The following is a 16,567-nucleotide window of genomic DNA, read 5'->3' on the forward strand; positions in this document are numbered from 1 at the left end:
ATTCCCGAGCGTCATACTAATATATAATTTTGTTATTTACACCACCTGTCCTCGTCTGTTGTTATTTTTTGTATATTCTCCCACATATAATACACGCTCACGTGGTCGCACCAGCTAATCCTGTCTCCTCTCATCACACACTACCAACTTTTGGATTCTACCTTCTTTCCTTCTGGATCTGGACTGTTTGATTCTGAACTTTATACCCTCCGGCTGCACCTCTCCTACCCACGGATTTACACTGGACCCATCTTCTGATTGGAAATCGCTTCAATATACCACGACGTCTAAAAAACTTTCGAACTTTTCCACTTTTGTAAACCTCCTTTATCATCCTTTTTTACCTTACTTTCCTTCACCTACCGTCTCTTCGTACTCTGGATGTTCCTAATCTGTCTTCTCTAATCTGCACCTATTACTTTGTATTCTTCTCCCTCCCTTTCTTTTCTCCTCTCCCTGTCACCCCATTTCTCCCTATTGTCCCATCTTCCTTTTTGCTTTGTTTTTTTCTCCCATCTCGCATATATTTTCTTCTCACAACCCCTTTTTCGTTTTTTCTCCTCATGCCTTTATTTTTTTTCCCCCACACCTGTTAAAAAAGTTTTTTTTCCAGTTTTTTTCCCCCCTTTTTTTCTTTTTTTCCTTTTTTCCACGTCCAATTTTCTCATCACGCTTGTTTTTTTTCCACCACACCTTTTGTAATTCTCCTTCCCACGTCTAATTTTCTTTTCTCTCTCGTTCCATCATGCCTGACTACAAATCTTTCCAACTCACTCTCCACAACCGCCTAAAATTATACCTCCGCACACTTCCCTCTCTATACTTTCAACCTACTATACGACTCTCCTTACTCATATTCAAGAAGACTCGTTTCTCTAGTCATATTACGTTTCTCAGTCGCTGCTTACATCACCGCCTCATCCCTAAGGGTTTCCGCCTCCATTTCCACCCCACTCTCCACTCCTCTACCACCATTCTACCCATACTCCGCACCACATCCTACCGCCTTATGCGGGCCACCATTCGCTCCAATCTCTCTAAAATCCACACTATCGACCGCCTTCTTCCTCCAGCCTTTTCCATATTTTTCTCCTCTCTGTCACCCTCCCATGCTCACAATACATTGCGCTTTATCATTCAACTTAATCATCTCTTTCATGCATTTCTTACCGACACTAAGCTCCGCAAACTTCACTCACTCCTCCATTCCTCTACACCCGATGCCACTACCCCAACCCCTCCACCACCCTTCTACCTCCCTGATGTGCATTCCCCACCCACACCCAACCACCCTGCCTCTCCCACACACACTCCACCCCCTCCCTCCCAGCCCTCCACCATACCGACCGCTCCTCCTAACCCTACTTCATCCCCTCCTACTTCTATTCCACCCACCCCTTCTCCACTTCAGCCTGTCGTTACCATTCCCCCAGATCTTCCTCTCTCTGAGGCGGAGCGCTCCGTCCTCAATAGGGGTCTGCGCTTCATCCCACTCACTCCATCCTGCAAGGAATTTCAAACCCGTGCTGATGTCCACAGCTTTGTGCGCCGCGTTAGGTTGGGTGCGCTTTTCCATAACACACCACCCGCACCCAACGAGGACTGCTTCACTGACCTGGGCCGACGACCATCCCAGTGGACGCCTGCTCCTGGCCAGTTCCAGGCAGTTGATCTTTTCGCGGGCGCCTGCCAACGCGCTGTGGGCCGGTTTAACTTTTCCAGGCGTCCCTCTCGACTCAACATCTCCCCAGCCGAACTCTCGGCCCTTCGATCCCTCCGACGCCGCACGGACATCATCATAAAACCGGCTGATAAGGGTGGAGCCGTGGTAGTATGGCGCGCGGACCTCTACGAGGCCGAAGCTCTCCGTCAACTTCGAGATACCTCATTCTACCGCCCTCTGCCCTCCGACCCCACGCCCAGCTACCAACAGACTGTGTCCTCCACTATCCATGACCTCATCCTCTCCTCCCATCTCCCCGCCACCGCCTCCAACCTTATTGTTCGTACCCCACGCACCCCCACCATTTACTTCCTCCCCAAGATCCATAAACCGAACAACCCTGGCCGCCCCATCGTCTCCGCCTGCAACTGCCCCACCGAGCTTATCTCAAAATACCTAGACCGGGTCCTCGCCCCCCTAGTGGCTTCTCTCCCTTCCCACATTCATGACACTAACCACGCGCTTCGTCTATTCAACTCTTTCTCTTTCCCTCCCGGCCCTTCTAAGCTTCTCTTCACTCTAGACATCCAGAGCCTCTATACAGTGATCCCCCACGACGAGGGGCTGTGTGCCCTGAAGTTTTTTCTAGACCAACGCCCCAACCCACAACCCGACACCTCCACACTCATTCGTCTGGCCGAACTTGTCCTATCTCTCAACTGCTTCTCGTTCGCGGGAGATATCTACCAGCAGGTCTCGGGAGTGGCCATGGGGACGAGAATGGGCCCCAACTACGCGAACCTCTTCGTTGGTTATGTTGAGGCCCAAATATTCTCCAGTTTCACTGGTCCCACTCCCGAACTATACGGTCGGTATATCGACGACTGTATCGGTGCCACCTCTCTCTCCCGCGAACATCTTGACTCGTTCCTCTCTTTCGTTCAATCTTTCCATCCTGCCCTCCACTTCTCCTGTACTGTCTCTGACACCTCTGTCCCCTTTCTCGACATTTCGGTCAGCATCCTCCACTCCGCCCTTAGCACCTCCATCCACTACAAACACACAGACTCACACTCCTATCTCAACTTCTCCTCCTCCCACCCTAGACACACAAAACTTTCCATCCCCTATTCCCAATTCCTCCGTCTACGCAGACTTTGTAGCGACAGCCATGACTTTGAGACTCAGTCTCAACTCATGGCTCACCACTTTAGCCTGCGTGGATATCCACCCACCACCATCCACACCGCCCTTGCCAGAGCACGTTCTGTGGACCGTGCATCTGCTCTCTCCCCCCGAACCCGCCCTGCCGTTTCCCGCCTCCCTTTTCCCCTCACCTACCATCCCACCACCCTACCCCTCCAACGCTCCATTCTCCGAGCTTTTCGGCGCCTCCAGTCCGACCCCTCCACCTCCCACATCTTCCCTAATCGACCCCTCCCCTCCTTCAAACGAGCCCACAACCTACGGGACCTCTTGGTCCACAGCTTCTTCCCCAACCCAACCTCCCAACCTGGCTCTTTCCCCTGCTCCCGTCCACGCTGCCGCACTTGCCCTTACCTCTCCAACACCACCCTCCTCACCAGCACCCATCACCGACCCTATCGCATCACCGACTCCTTCACCTGCACGTCTACCAACATCATATATTGCCTCTCCTGCTCTCTCTGCCAATCCCTGTACATCGGACAAACGGGGCGGCGCCTGGCCGACCGATTCGCGGAACACCTCCGAGATATCAACGTCGGCAATGACACCCCGGTGTCACGCCACTTCCGTTCTGCCGGCCACTCCTTGCGGCAACACCTGTCTGTGTTTGGATTGTCCATGCACAGGGGCCATCCGGACTCCCGTTTGCGCCGTGAACAGGGATTAATCTTCTATCTTCGCTCCTTTGCGCCACATGGGCTCAACTCCCCTCCACTCTTCATCTAACCCCCTCCTCCTGTCTCTCTCCCCCACCCTCCCTCCTACCACCCATCTCTCCCCTCCCCCACCTCCTGCTCCGACTCCTACTTCTTTGTACCTCTCTTCATACTTCTCTCCACTCCCACTTCTCTTCACCCCTACTCTTTCTCTCCTCTCTCTTACTCTCTCTCACTCTCTTCTCTCGTACTCCCCCTCCCCCCCCCCCCTCTCCCGTACTCCCCCCTCTCTCACTCTTACTCTCTACACTCTTACTCTCTACACTCTTACTCTCCTACTCTCTACACTCTTACTCTCTCACCCTTACTCTCTCACTCTCTTCCCCTCTCTCTCACTCTCTTTCTCTTCCTTTCTTCTTCCCCCCCATACCCCTCTTCCCTCTCTCTCACTCTCTTTCTCTTCCTCTCTTTCTCTTCCTCTCTTTCTCCCCCCATACCCACCTTCCCCCTCTCTCAATCCCCCTTCCCTCTCTTATACCCACCCTCTCTCCTCTCTTCCTCTCCCCTCCCATACCCATCTTCCCCCTCTCTTACATCCACCTTCCCCTTCTCCCTCCTCGTCAACACCCCCTCATAAGCTCATCCCACCACACCCCAACACACTCCTACTCTACCTTCCCACTCCACCCCATCCAATTCCTTACACCCACCACCCACCCCTACCCACATACCCCACCCTACCCACATACCCCTACCTCTACCCCACACTCCACCCATGCCTTCCCCACCTCCCAACACCCTCACATCACACCACACCAATACCCTTGCATCACACCACGCACACCACACCAATACCCTCGCATCACACCACGCACACACTACAACTGACCAACTACTTTCTTCCTTTCTCCCTTCCCCCATTTTCACACTACATACGTCAAGATCACCAGCAGTCTACCTCCCACACACAGCCCCTCGTTCCCGATCACCGTTTGTTATCTCCTCCTTTCTTAGCTCTCCTGAAATAAGAATTTCTAACTTCCGGTCAGTCATTGTTATGATCGGCCATTATTATGATTGACCGTTGACTGAACACTATTCAATTTTTTTTCTCCGTGTTTTTCTCCTTGTCTCCGTATTCTTTCTGTTGAAGAGCGTAGCTCGAAACGTCAAAGACTTTCCGTATTCCCGAGCGTCATACTAATATATAATTTTGTTATTTACACCACCTGTCCTCGTCTGTTGTTATTTTTTGTATATTCTCCCATATATATATATATATACGCATGATACAGCTATGTAAAAATAATACCGGAATCCTAACGAATCCTACAACTGGCTGATTATATATGAATACTCAACTGCTAATATGCCGTATATCGTGTCTTTGTATATATTCTCCGTCCATGAAGTGTTTGTCTAGTTTCCCGTTTGCTCTGCTTTCGTCTAACTCTTTCTCCTAGTTGTGTTCTCTCTGTTCAATCTTTGATACATCCATGTTGCGCAACGCAACCCTCTTTGTTTACTTTATTGTAAAAACATTTCTAGAATATTTATTGTGCGACTCTTAACTATTTGCTCTTACTCGATCTCTATTCACCTCTACTCTTAGTCTATCGTTTCTCCACTCTCACTCTCTCTTCCCACATTTGCTTGCCTTGTATCGCAACAGTCCTTATACTTATTGATCAGATCACATATATATATATATATATATATATATATATATAAGACACTTAGATACAGCTTGCTATTTCATATAACGGGCTTACAAACACAGTTTCCGTCTACCAACTCACTCACAAGGCATTTGTCGACTCACACCGAATGTAAGCGACACTTACCGCACAGTGGGAGTGAACCCAAAACGTCGTGGTTGCAAAATGAGTTTCTTAACCACACAGACCCCCACACACACATCAATATCTCGAAGAGGCAACAGCGTGACTCAAGGGCCGAGAGTTTCGTGTGTTGGCGCTTATCAAAGTTTGATAAGTACCAAGGCATGAATCACACGGTTATTCCTGTTAAATATACATACACTCATATTTTGAGTTCCATTTTTCTTGTTTGTATCACCATACTTGTGTGTTCGTGCGTGTGTGTGTGTGTGTGTGTGTGTGTGTGTGTGTGTGTGTGTGTGTGTGTGTGTGTGTGTGCGTGCGTGTGTGTGTGTTCATACGCCGGTCTGTATTTGTGAATTATTTTCACCTCTCAGACTCTATCAGCTGATAATGCAGAGATAGAAAGAAAATTTTTGGAAAGAAGGTGTAATGACGCCAATATTTGGGTATTTCTGTCTTTTCCGCTCTTCGTTTATTTAAGATGAATCTCAAAGAATAATATACATCATTTGGGAATGTTAAATCCATTCAGCAATTCCCGTCAAGTACGCAATTGAGGTGTGAGTATGTGTACGTGTGTACTTGTGTGTGTGTTTTATTTGTGTGTATATGTATATGCGTGTGTGCGTGTGTACATGTGATAGCCAATTATTGGTATCATCAAATCAATGTATTTACTTGAATATTTGCGTGATAACATGGAATGTGTGTACATAAAACAAGGAAGACATCTCTACTTAACCTAGTTGATATATATATGGAGATTGGCTCTCACGCTTTTATAAACGTCAATTTAAACACATGCGTGTTGACTTCAAAAACATTTTTTCTTTCTATGTCAGTTTCGCTCTCTCTCCCTCTGTCTTCTAACCCCCCCTCTCTCTCTCTCTCTCTCTCTCTCTCTCTCTCTCTTTCTCGGTTGCATTTATTTACATTTTGGATTTTTTTTTTTAAACAAGCTTATTTGGTTATGATTCATACGTCACTCATTATTGGTAGTTTGATATAAAAATACACAAGTTTCAGACAAACCGAAACAGTGGTCCAATTGCATTTGTAGAATATATCCCGCCTTATATCGAATACTGTTCGCTGCTTTCATCAGATGGTCTTACAGATCGACTCTTATCCGTATCCACTATTTTCCTAAGATTACACTTACTTGATATTATTGGAATCAACCGCCCTTGTTTGTTGATTATATATAACACACACACTAAGATTTGTATACTAATCACAGATATGCTTTCAGGAAATAGAAGTCTTAAGCTAAATCACATTTTTATGGTTCTCATGTACATTAGGAAAGCACCAAAGATATAGTTCTTTGCATAAGATGCAATTTAATTGTGTATGCGTTTGGGTGTGTGTATGTGTCATGTGAGTGTGTATCTATGTGTGTGTTCTTCCTTATATTGATTGTTATTCAAATAATTTTCTGGTTGCCTGGTGTTTTTAGATGTTAGCAATAATACAATCCGGCAATTTAATGATCAGAATCGGTGGCCATACCGCAGTTCCCCTGACGAGCATAGTGCAAGCATTTTTGTTCATCAGCAGATAGCTCTTTCGCTGAAAATACAAATCCACTATGGAGCTTTCCGCAGTTTCACTTGAAATACTGACCCGCTGGCTATCGGTCATCTTTTGTACACAGCAGCAAATGTTTTATTTGCTAATCTTTAACAAGGAACATTTATTCCTAGTTAGCTCCCAAATGACAGCAAGAATATCTATTACTGAGGAAGCGAAATATGAGTGACAGTCCCTGACGTCATATGGAACAACTTTTGTTTTTAATGAGACTACACATGAAACGAGGGGTCGTTCTCCATTTGTATGTCTATGAAAGTGTAATAATTGAGATACACGTAACATTACATAATTGCACAACTATTTCTGCATATGTATAGGTGTGGGTCGTCTTTCTTTTCTATTAGTTGTTTCAGTCATTTGAGTGCGACCATGCTGGAGCACCGTCTTTAATCGAAGAAATCGATTCAAGGACTTATTCATTGTAAGCCTAGTACTTATTCTACAGTCTATTTTGCCGAACCGCTAGGTTACAGGGACGTAAACACACCGACATTGGTTATCAAGCAATGGTTGGAGGGGACAAACACAGACACAAACACACACACACACACACACACACACACACACACACACACACACACACACACACACACACACGTATAACAAGCTTCTTTCAGTTTCTGTCAACCCAATCCTCTCACAAGTTATTGGTCTATAGTAGAAGACAGTTGCCAAGCTTCTCACCACACAGCCACGCCTGCACCTATGTATGTAGATATGGGCATATGTACATACATATGCATATATACAGACATGTATACCTGTTCGAAAAAGTGTGTGACGTATACAGAGTTGTTGCTATGTGAATCATGTCATGGATTTTTTTCAAAAATCGATTAGTTTGCTTATATAATCCCAACGACAATCATTTCTCCCCTAGCATTTTTTCTTCACGACCATTTCTTTCGTCTTTTATTTTCTATAGTGTTTTCTACGTTCATATATTGCAGTCGAAACAGCTTCTTTTTACTTAGAGTCTGATAATACTTCGAAAGTTTACCTGGTCATACAAATCAGAGTAAGATGAATATCTTTCTCGCTGTCCAATCAGAGGCAATCAGCTATCTTGGTAAATACTTCAGTGAAAGTTTTTGCAAGAATTTTTCTTGACAGAAATACTACTATTCCTACGTAAGTATACATGTATGATAGCCAGCCTTGTTTTATTTTCGCTACCGACAGCAGATTGAAATCGTTTAACTCAGAATAACAGTTAACGAAATTTTCATCTTCCAGTTAATATATGAAACTTCATATCCGGCACTGAGTCTTCGCACAATGTGTATTTCTATGTGTTGCGCATGCAGGTGATTGAACTTAAGCATGCGTGTGTTTATATATGCGTACATAGAAATATATATATTATATATATATATATATATATATATATATATATATATATATATATATATATATATATATATATATATATATATATGGTGTTAAATGGAATTAAGTGGAGGAAATAGATCAGTACGATGAGGTAGGTTAGAATAATAATTATTCAAACTAGGATATATGCTGAAAAATATGTTCTTCGTTAGTCTCACTGACTGTTTTTCCGGAGTCGTCATTTTTTTCAGTACTTGGTTGTACTTCATACATATACATCTGAGCAGATGCACGCATACACACACACATCCACACGCACACACATCCACAATGATATACTTCTACTAAGTGGCTGTGTGGTAAGTAGTTTGCTTACCAAACACATTGTTACGGGTTCAGTCGCACTGTGTGGCAAGTTTCTTCTACTATAGCCTCGGGCTGACCAAAGTGAGCGGATTTGGCAGACGGAATACTCATTTACTATATATATATATAGAGAGAGAGAGTTATTAATATTTCTAAGTCTCTCTAAAGGAGACTACGGCAGCGGTACTGGAAATTAATAGTTATCGCCAAGCCAACATGGCAGTCCCAAAATTAGGACGAAAGCTGCCGTGAATTAGCTCCAAGAAGCCATCGCCTCTAGCTAGCTATGTGACACACGAAACCTGTGTCCTTTATAACCTTCGAACAGGGGAGGTCAGCAGTGTCCCCCTGCTGGTTTGGCATCTGCAGACTAGTTTCAGGGTGTTGCCCCTTGTCAATGCAGAGCAGCGCCGCCTGGCTATGGCTTGGCTGCTCTGCATTGACAAGGGGCAACACCCTGAAACTAGTCTGCAGATGCCAAACCAGCAGGGGGACACTGCTGACCTCCCCTGTTCGAAGGTTATAAAGGACACAGGTTTCGTGTGTCACATAGCTAGCTAGAGGCGATGGCTTCTTGGAGCTAATTCACGGCAGCTTTCGTCCTAATTTTGGGACTGCCATGTTGGCTTGGCGATAACTATTAATTTCCAGTACCGCTGCCGTAGTCTCCTTTAGAGAGACTTAGAAATATTAATAACTCTATTTCTGAAAACCAGTGGATAGATTCCACTGAAATTAGATAAATAACCTTCGAGCAGATGGTCGGCAGCGCCGCCTGGCTATGGCTTGGCTGCTCTGCATTGACAAGGGGCAACACCCTGAAACTAGTCTGCAGAGGCCAAACCAGCAGGGGGACACTGCTGACCTCCCCTGTTCGAAGGTTATAAAGGACACAGGTTTCGTGTGTCACATAGCTAGCTAGAAGCGATGGCTTCTTGGAGCTAATTCACGGCAGCTTTCGTCCTAATTTTGGGACTGCCATGTTGGCTTGGCGATAACTATTAATTTATATATATATATATATATATATATATATATATATATGTTTGTGTGCCAGTGTTCGTCTCCCAACGTCGCTTGACAACATATGTTGATGTGTTTACGTCCCCGGAAATTAGCGGTTCGGCCAAAGAGACCGATACAATAAGGACTAGGCTTGCAAAGAATAAGTCCTGGGGTCGATTTGCTAAACTAAAGGCGGTGCTCCAGCATGACGGCAGTCAAATGACTGAAAAAAATAAAAGAATAATAAAAGAATATATATACCTTTTTAAGAAGAAAATGAAGAAAACCATGTGAATGTGTGTGTGCGTGTGTTTTTGCGCATGCGTGTGCGCAGATGTATATGAAGTACAAGCAAGTACTGAAGAAAAGGACGACTCAGCAACAACAGTCAGTGAAACCTTATTTTTTAGCGTATATTGTACTTTGAATAAATATTATTCTAATCTTCATTTGCTTATTTAAAAAGGCTTACCCAATTACCTATACGTTTCGGTGATAAACTAATATACTTGGTTTACTCTGAACGCTGATATAAACTGGTGAACTAGGATGTTCGCATCCCTTAAGGGACTTTTGGTCCTTGATAATTAAATGAAATTATAAATATATATATCACGGCACTCCGTCGGTTGCCACGACTAGGGGTTCAGTTGATCCGGTCAACAGAACAGCCTACTCGTGAAATTAACGTGCAATTAACGGTTTGCAACTATTTACTCAACATGCAGGAATTGAACACTTATTTTGTATATCTTAAACTAGCTCTGATGAGATTCGACTTTCAAATAATTTTTAAGTTTTATTACTTAATTTTCTGAAGGTCTTGAAATGAAACAGCTGTAAGGGTTATTTGTCAATTCTTTATTCAATGTATAATAATTTATTAATTATCTCTCTATTTCGTTATCTTATATGTGTTGGTGGCTATTCAAGTATATTTCGATAGTTAGAACTATGTGTGTTTGGGAGTGTTCAGAAAAGTATTGTCTTCTAAATTACGAAATTACGATACTGGAATCAAGATTGTCAATTTCACTTTCTCACTAGGTTCGTTTACTTCAAGTTCTTGGAGATATCGACGGTTGTATGCATGCATGTATGTATGTATGTATGTATGTATGCATGTATGTATGTGCGTGTATACATGTGTTTGTGTGTGCGTGCGTGTGTGCGCGTGCGTGTATGTGTGTGTGTGTGCGTGTGTGTTGTGTATAACTATGTATATCTGTATATATTGGTATACGCATACATGCACACATAAGTGTTTGTGACATGCTTATACTGTGCCGGAATCGCCTTCGAAAATAAATGACTTGGAGCTTTATATGCGCACATGGAAAAAGTTCTACAAATTAATGTATATGAAAGCTTGAGATAGAAACAGTGATATTGACATATACAGTTAGATATTGTTGGAGATAAGCTGATGGCAGGAGAATAATTAGGTTATAGAAAGAAATGGAAAGCATATTTGTAATGTGTGAATGGAAAGCCAGCTAGAAAGCTGAATATTCTCTGCGCGCGTGTATGCATATATACATATATATATGCGCACATACATATGTACATGTATATATATTTATACATGCATGCACACTCGTACAACTATATATGTGCATGTACAAATAAATATTTGTAAGGACATGTGTACATATATATATATATATATATATATATATATATATATATATATATATATATACATATACATATACACACAATGCAAATATACAAATATGTGTATGAGTACATATCATATACTACATATATATAGCACATGTGTGTCTTTGTGTGTGTTGTGTGAGTGTGTTTGAGTGTATATGTATGCACATTTAATTGCATTTATAATTTTACTTACTGTCAATAAAACACTTTCAAAACATCATCTTAAAAAGGGAATCCTTGTTTCTATGGAAACTAAATCCTGACTTTTGTCTGTTTACTTTGTGGCGTTGCTTAGTCTGGCAGATAGACAATCATTTCTCCATCGTATTGTAAGAGGCGGTGAAATAGTGGTGATGGTGGTGGTAGTGGTGGTGGTGGCTACGGCAGCAGCGGCGGCGGCGTGAAGTGTCGGTGAAGGTGGAGGTTTAAAGTTGTTTGTGTTTCTGGTGGTCGTCGTGGCAGTGGTGCGTAAAAGGAGCTGAAACTGGAAGGATGGGGTTAGTCTTCATCGTGGTGATGGCGGTAAAGGTGGTAATTGTTCTGGTGAGGGTAGCTGTGTTATAGTGCAGGTAAGTGTGGTAGCAGTAGTAGTGGTGGTGGTGGTGGCGGTGGTCGTCGTCATCGTCATCGTCGTCATGCTGGTATTTCGTATTGTGGTAGTGAGGTTTATGATGGAGGCGGTGATATTGAAGGTTGTATTGTGATAGTGCGCGTCGTATTGGTTGTGGTGTCAGCGACGGTCGTAGTGTTTGGCGAGGTGGCTGAGGTGATGATGTCGTACTGGTAGTATTAGAGGTGGTGTCAGTGCTAGTGTTATATGATGGTGGTGACCCAAGTTGAGGTAACGCTGTTGTTACTGCTCCTGCTGCTGGCGGCAAGGAGGAAGATGTCGATGATGACCACGACGATAAAGATCACAGCGACGACTAACACCACCACGATAACGACGATGACTGTCCGTAATAATAATTTTACTGGCGATGGCAAGGGATGATGTTGGCAATGGTGGTGATGCAAATGGCTATGATGGCGGTGGCGATAGTAGTGGTGATGGGGTGATCATGGTGGTAGTAGTGCTAGTGTTAGAGATGCTTATGCTGATGTTAATGCTAATGGTCGCAAAGAAAAGATGGTGGAGTTGAAAGCGCTGACGGTGGTAGCTGCTTTGTTGATGTTTCCAGACTACGATGCTGGTATATCCGTTATCTTGATGTCAATGATTTATCACTAAGTTTTACGATGGCAGAAAGCCATTTTGTAGAGAAAAGGATCGACTCAGGGATATATGTTTCTTTGATTTCTTTTAACTTGTATGTTAAGTTCTTCAGACTTTTCTGATAGAGCTTATCTTGACAAGTCAAACAGATAAATGTATTGACAAACCCCTCCATTGCAGAGCGAACAAATCATTGCAACTTTGCTTATGTATAATCATATATTCAGAGCATTTTATCACAACTAATGTATTTATTTACAAAACTAGTCAACTAAAGGACTTCTATATAAGTAGTGACGAATTTAGCTAGAAATGATAACAAATTTCACCTCAACCCACAAGGTATTGCCTTGAGAAAAAGAAAACATTCATTGAATGATGCAGTCTGGTGTAGATTGTATTTATAAAAATGTTGGGATAGTCATAGCTGGAATGCACTTGTTCCAAGACCTAATCGATCAGTGCCTACCTCGGACCGTATTCACACCGCCCCAACACCACCATATATATATATATATATATATATATATATATATATATATATATATTTTTCTCCGTGTTTTTCTCCTTGTCTCCGTATTCTTTCTGTTGAAGAGCGTAGCTCGAAACGTCAAAGACTTTCCGTATTCCCGAGCGTCATACTAATATATACTTTTGTTATTTACACCACCTGTCCTCGTCTGTTGTTATTATTTGTATATTCTCCCATATATATATATATATATATATATATATATATATATATATATATATATATATATATATATATATATATATATATATATATATATATGTATATATATATATGTGGCTCGTGTGTTCTCGTCTACGTTTGTGTGCAATGCCCTGTACCCAGATATGCACCTATACATACAGGTGGATGTCGGTATGCACATACCTGTACGTATATATGCATATACTCATTTACTTTTGTTTTTACATGATTGAACGCAGCGTCTCACAAAAATTGTAAGTAGTTCGTAAACTTATCCTCCGACGCTACTCTATCTCTTTCTCTTTCCTTTCTCTCCCCCCTCGTTCTTCCTCTGTACTACTACGTATCTCGCCTTACCCCTCTTGTTCTTCCTCTGTTACTACTACGTATCTCCTTTCCCCCTCGTATTTCCTCTCTTTCTCTTTTCCTCTCGTTGCTCACCATTCTTCTACTTCCTCCCTCTCTTTCTCCCTCTACCACTCTCTCTCTTCCCTTTACACCGGCATGGTCACATGCTTCCGGTCAATAATCCTTTCCTTCCTTGGCTTTCGCCAAGTAACACACGCGACCACTGTCTCTCTCGGTTCCGTGCCTCATCGCGTTCATACACACATAATTTTTCTCGTCTGGCCGTAAAGCCTTCTGTTTGTTTTCCTGTCTTGTTTTTCGTCCGCCACTACATTCCTCCATGGCTAGATTTAATTTGCGTATACAGATTTAATCTGCGATCCATGGGACGAGCCGTTTTAACGTTGCGTCCTGCCCGAAGCTCGTCGAAACGCCGGTGTTAAAACGTGGGTAGCTGAAGAAGTAGAATGTTCTCTATGTGGCTCGTGTGTTCTCGTCTACGTTTGTGTGCAATGTCCTGTACCCAGATATGCACCTATACATACAGGTGGATGTCGGTATGCACATACCTGTACGTATATATGCATATACTCATTTACTTTTGTTTTTATATATATATATATATACATATATATATATATATATATATATATATATATATATATATATATGTATATATGTATGTATGTATGTATATATATATATATATATATATATATATATATATATATATATATATATATATATATATATATATGTATATATATATGTATGTATGTATATGTATGTATGTATATATATATGCAATCACGCACAGATTAGGGTTACAGCTTGGTACCGAATATTCAATAACTCAGATTGCTCTGTATTCACCGAAGTCTTCTTCAACAAACCAAAACAATTATGAAATTATAAAGTCTGTGCTAATATACATTAGAAATAAAGTCCAACAAAAAGATAAACGTGTGTATATATATATATATATATATATATATATATATATATATATATATATATATATATATATATGGGAGAATATACAAATAATAACAACAGACGAGGACAGGTGGTGTAAATAACAAAAGTATATATTAGTATGACGCTCGGGAATACGGAAAGTCTTTGACGTTTCGAGCTACGCTCTTCAACAGAAAGAATACGGAGACAAGGAGAAAAACACGGAATAGGTGCAGATTAGAGAAGACAGATTAGGAACATCCAGAGTACGAAGAGACGGTAGGTGAAGGAAAGTAAGGTAAAAAAGGATATATATATATATATGTATGTATGTATGTATGTATGTATGTGCATATGTTTGTGTGTTTCCCCCCCCCCACAGCACTTGACACCGATGCTGGTGTGTTTACGTCCCCGTAACTTTGCAGTTCGGCAAAAGTGGCGGATAGAATAAGTACTACACTTACAAAGTTACCACCACAAAGAAATGATCAAGCTAAATAACGATCTGTTAAGCAACAATTACCCCAAGATTATAGTATCCACTCCAACTATGAAGAAAAGAGACGATGAAACCCATAAACTAACCACAGTCTGTCTACCCTATGTGAAAGGCCTCTCGGAGAAGATACAAAAGATATGCGGCTCATATGACATCAGGACAGTAATACAACATTTCGCAAAAATCTCTTTACTGCGTGTACTCCATCCTATGCAGCTGTCGTAGGTTATACAAAGGCGAAACATGCCGCCCCTCAAAATGAGGGTAGATGAACATCGCAAAGCTGTCATACGAGGAGATATTGATAAATCGGATATAGCTGATCATGTATGGGAAAATAGAGACCACCTCCCCCTGTGGGATGAAGCTAAAATAATAGACAGAGAACGATTAGTAGTGGTGTAAAACAGTCAATATAACTGTTGCTACTTTATGTGCTATTTAGCAATATTTCTTGGGCGCTGATGACTGTAATATCCTCACACAATGAAAAGATCTTCAAACCCTTATAAATAAAATTCCATTGACTATCCTCAAGTTAGACATCTCAATAAATCTTGATAACACTTTTACTTTATGAATCGTATCCTGGAAAGTCTTGCATAGTTCCTAAAATAAAGATACGTTCCGGGATATTGAAAAGTCTTGGAACTGAGATTACAAACCTTGAAGACTGAATAGCAAAGAAAATTCAGAAATTTCATTATATTCTGAACGGTGTATAAAAACGACTGGAATATGTGTTGGAACGTGCTTTTAATCTCTTTTGTTGTATAGATGTATAAGATGGACGTCTTGTTCTAACTTCGATAGCTTCTGCTTACAGCCAAGAGCGAGTAAATGATATTAGAGTTTTGGAGTTATTAAATCTTATATTCGTTGATGTTCTCTTCATCATGAGTTGAGCAGGTCATAAATTCGCGTGCATTATAAAAGAATCAAAAACTGTGCACTGTATGGAGGACGGACTATGTGCTTGAAGAAGTTCTCTACACAAACAATTAAAATATTAAGACTACCTTAAGTGATCTGGAAACAAAATGAATATTCATGACAGCAGACGGTAATAAATACAATCATCAAGAAAAAATATATTACATGTGACTAAGTATTTTGATGAAAATCATATTTAATATGTGACAATGAAAGGAAAACACATAATGTTACTCCATAGATATTCTTTCGAAGTTACAAATGTTTATCTCTTTCTAAGGCTTATAATGTTAGGTATTCTAGGCCACACGAGCCAAAGCAAGCAATAGATCATACCCACAGAAACGAAAATACGACTAGCAACCATTTAATTAATGTTGGTCTAAAGAGTCTAGGTCTACATAAAATACCAGTTGACATGATACTGCATTGCATTTAACTGAGAAAACACATTTACGCAAACACATTGTCCAAATGACTTTGCAATTTAAGATAATCGTAACTATTCCTGCACATTCACTTAACTGAACAAAGATGTATGTAGATTCTACCATATGTGA

This window comes from Octopus bimaculoides, chromosome 18, assembly GCF_046866305.1.
Source record: "Octopus bimaculoides isolate indiv1 chromosome 18, ASM4686630v1, whole genome shotgun sequence".
NCBI classification, from domain to species: Eukaryota; Metazoa; Mollusca; class Cephalopoda; order Octopoda; family Octopodidae; genus Octopus; species Octopus bimaculoides.